Genomic DNA, 3,407 nt, shown 5'->3' with positions numbered 1-3,407 from the left:
TATTCTAAATTCTCGGCGTACTCGTGCCGGCTGACGCCGCCCTGCTGTCCACCTTCCGTGCAATCGCAGGGACGCTGGGGAAAACTGCTTCCGGGTCCCCAGGTCCCCAGGTCCCCAGTGCCCCGTCCGCGGCCGTCGCTGAGCGGAGAAATGCGCACCAGGAGGATCGGGTTCCTCATCGTGTCCCCCTCGCCCCCTCGCCCCGCCGCACGGCCCCCCGGCCCCCCGGCCGCCCTGCTGCTCCCGATCCCGATTGCTGTCCGCTCACTCGACTGCCGGTTGCCGGGCGCCACCTGCCGGTCGGTCGCTTTTTATACGGGCCAAAGAGGTCGACCAGATGGCTGGGCCGGCCTGGGTCGGGGCCGATTTCTGAAGGGCGGGGGTATTCGTTAGGGTGGGAGGACGGCAGGGGATTTGACTTCGTGGGCCAGAGGCCAGGGGGGCGGGGAATGGTAGCCACTCTTCTCCTCCTCCTCCTCCTCCTCCTCCTCCTCCTCCTCCTCCTCCTCCTCCTCCTCCTCCTCCTCCTCCTCCTCCTCCTCCTCCACCTCCTCCTCCTCCTCCTCCACCTCCTCCTCCTCCTCCTCCTCCACCTCCTCCTCCTCCTCCTCCTCCTCCTCCCCCTCCTCCCCCCCTTGTCCTCTCCGCGTTGTCGAGGTCGACCAGTTGTCTCGCGCGGACTTGGGCTCCCCGGGCCCCAGATGTTGGCCGTTTATCGATCCTATATTCTAAATTCTCGGCGTACTCGTGCCGGCTGACGCCGCCCTGCTGTCCACCTTCCGTGCAATCGCAGGGACGCTGGGGAAAACTGCTTCCGGGTCCCCAGGTCCCCAGGTCCCCAGTGCCCCGTCCGCGGCCGTCGCTGAGCGGAGAAATGCGCACCAGGAGGATCGGGTTCCTCATCGTGTCCCCCTCGCCCCCTCGCCCCGCCGCACGGCCCCCCGGCCCCCCGGCCCCCCGGCCGCCCTGCTGCTCCCGATCCCGATTGCTGTCCGCTCACTCGACAGCCGGTTGCCGGGCGCCACCTGCCGGTCGGTCGCTTTTTATACGGGCCAAAGAGGTCGACCAGATGGCTGGGCCGGCCTGGGTGGGCGGGGCCGATTTCTGAAGGGCGGGGGTATTCGTTAGGGTGGGAGGACGGCAGGGGATTTGACTTCGTGGGCCAGAGGCCAGGGGGGCGGGGAATGGTAGCCACTCTTTCTCCTCCTCCTCCTCCTCCTCCTCCTCCTCCTCCTCCTCCTCCTCCTCCTCCTCCTCCTCCTCCTCCTCCTCCTCCTCCTCCTCCTCCTCCACCTCCTCCTCCTCCTCCTCCTCCTCCTCCTCCTCCTCCTCCTCCTTTTTTTTTTAAATGAACGCTTTAAAAAGGATGGATGGATTCATTCATTCAATGCCGTGCAGTGGAAGGATGGAGAGTTAGCCACGCTAGCCCTCATCCATGGTTTTTAGGATCATTGATCCATTGGAGGTTCCAGAACTTGGGTCTCTTGGCAAGGGCGTATCCTTTTTAACATGGAAAGGACTATGCCGAAGATGGTCTCAGAATGAATGGAGTGTGCAAAGAGGTGGAAACAGAGGTTCCCGACTTGGGGGTGGGGGTGCGGGTGGGGAGAGGGGACAAGCCCCATCCACCCCAATCAGGGTCACGGGCAGAACACAAGGGACAGCCTCCCTCATTGGGGGGGGGGGGCCCAACTTAGAAAACTCTCATCTCTGCCAAAGACAAGCAGTGCCGGGTGGGGCTGGCAGACAGACTCTCTTCTTCTCCTGGGACTGATCCTGATCTCCATAGCTCAGAAAACACATGCGAACACTCAGAAGACACCCAAGCGCAGTGTCCTTTACCTGGCTCCCTGTCGCTCGCTCTCTGCCTCTGCCTCTGCCTCTGCCTCTGTCTCTGCCTCTCTTTCTCCCGGTCGGTCTCTAGCGCTCTTTCGCTAGCTCTCCCCCACACCCCTGCTCTTCCTCCCCTTCTTTATCTCTTGCTTCCCCTCTCCTCTCTTTCTTTCGCTCTGTCTCCCTCTGTGTTTCTCTCTCTCTCTCTCTCTCTCTCTCTCTCTCTCTCTCTCTCTCTCTCTCTCTCTCTCTCCCCCCCCCCTCCCTCCCTCCTCCCTCTTTCTCCTCTGTCTCCCTCGGAACATCGTTTGTCCTCTCCCACGACGGATGAATGCAGACAGACAGACAGGCATCTCGACCCCGACCCCACCCCACCCCCACCCCACCCCCCACCCCACCCCCCGCCAAGTGAGAGGAGACGCCGGACATCCTTGGGGTCGCACACAGCCTCCGTGGCTCTTCTGTGTTGCCAGGCTCCCTGGCCTTCACCGGCCCCGCCCCCAATGAAGTTGCAGCCTCTCTTCATAGTGTAAATGCTGTGAGAAGATGAGCTTTTCAAAAAATAAAATTCTCCCTGCCTTGCCTTCTCAGGGACACCATGAAACACCTACTGTCCTGTGCAGTGCTTATTTCCGAGTCCTCGAGGAGAGGGTGTTTGGTTCTGTGTTGTAAACGGGTGGGTGGCCCGAGGGCACATCATCTCCTAGTCAGCCATCGGGTTCACCAGTTCGGGTTCGGTGGCGTGAAGGACACTGACCTCCTCCGGTGAGTTGGACTTTGAAAGTCTTGGGGCCCTGAGTAGGCCACCCCCAAAGGTGCCTCCGTGGCCTAGGGATAGGGACGTTCTGGAATGCATTAGGGTGACAACACCACGAGAGGGACACTCTGACTCTCCTTTCCTTCTCCCCTCTGAAATCAGGAAGACACTCTCTCACGTGAAAGGGGAGGGGGGCGGGAGGGAGGTGCAGAGATCATGACGAACGGAGCCGCCTTCATGTCTCATGACATGGGCACGCATCCTCTGAGTGGGATGGCTCATGACGAATAGAGGACGTAGATGGGGACGGACGAGAGAAGAAGGTGGAAGGAAGGGGAACTCTCCCCCCAGGGATGCTTTTCCATAGGCCGACTTCAAGACTTTGTAACATCTCTGGTCATCTCAGCAGGGCTGAGAGGTTGGCTAAGTGCCACGACAGGGTGACATCTCAGCGAGTGTCTACATCCTGTCCACGTAAGATACAATACTGACATGTTCATGGCTCCACAAGTCTAAGGGTCTCCCTGTTTTGGACCTTGTTACGCAGGAGAGAATGAGCAAAATGGAGGCTCACGCGAAAGGGACTGAACCCAGTATCGGGGAGATATGTTCTCACCGACTTTCACGCCAAGGCGGCAACAACCGACAGCCCTGTTGAAAGAAAGGTGGTGGGGGTGGGCGGGTGGCGGGGCACACACTCTGTCCTTTCCACAGCCGGTCGGTCGGGGCTCTGGCAGACGGGGGACGGCGGCGGCCCAGCCGGTCCCCCCCTGGCCAACCTCCCCACCCCCCCACCTTGCCTTCCTTCACCCGCCCA

The 3,407-nt window shown here is 61.0% G+C and overlaps 1 long non-coding RNA gene across 1 annotated transcript in view; it reads left to right on the top strand.

The window, feature by feature from the left end:
* The window catches only part of LOC308611614, a 28,061-nt gene extending 25,121 nt beyond the window's left edge, over window positions 1-2,940 (top strand). Inside the window, exon 3 of the long non-coding RNA XR_014014971.1 lies at window positions 2,425-2,940. This is a non-coding gene — a long non-coding RNA (uncharacterized lncRNA). The remainder of the gene's footprint in view (window positions 1-2,424) is intronic.
* The last annotated feature ends 467 nt before the right edge of the window (window positions 2,941-3,407 follow it).

This window comes from Mesoplodon bidens (genome assembly GCF_964165515.1).
Source record: "Mesoplodon bidens genome assembly, contig: HAP1_SCAFFOLD_973, whole genome shotgun sequence".
Lineage (NCBI taxonomy): Eukaryota > Metazoa > Chordata > Mammalia > Artiodactyla > Ziphiidae > Mesoplodon > Mesoplodon bidens.
This window is presented reverse-complemented; position numbering and strand designations above follow the sequence as displayed.